We start from the raw sequence: 238 nt of genomic DNA, 5'->3' as shown, positions 1-238 counted from the left end.
AGGACTTCAAGATACGGAACGGTCGCGGTGTTTGACTATTACCAACAGGGGTTATGGAAGCGTATTTTGCAGCTCTTCCAGATTCTCCTCTTTAGGGATGGAATTCATAAATTGGAATCTCGTTCGAACAAGTGTATTGATGTTCAAGGAGACTGCACTCGATAATAAAATGAATTTCAAACCATAAAATTGTGTTTTTCTTATCGAACCACATAGCTTATTGAACAACCCAGTCGTT

Source organism: Anopheles cruzii, chromosome 3, assembly GCF_943734635.1.
Source record: "Anopheles cruzii chromosome 3, idAnoCruzAS_RS32_06, whole genome shotgun sequence".
In the NCBI taxonomy this organism is placed as follows: Eukaryota; Metazoa; Arthropoda; class Insecta; order Diptera; family Culicidae; genus Anopheles; species Anopheles cruzii.
The sequence above is the reverse complement of the archived record's forward strand: the minus strand, read 5'-3'. Positions refer to the sequence as shown.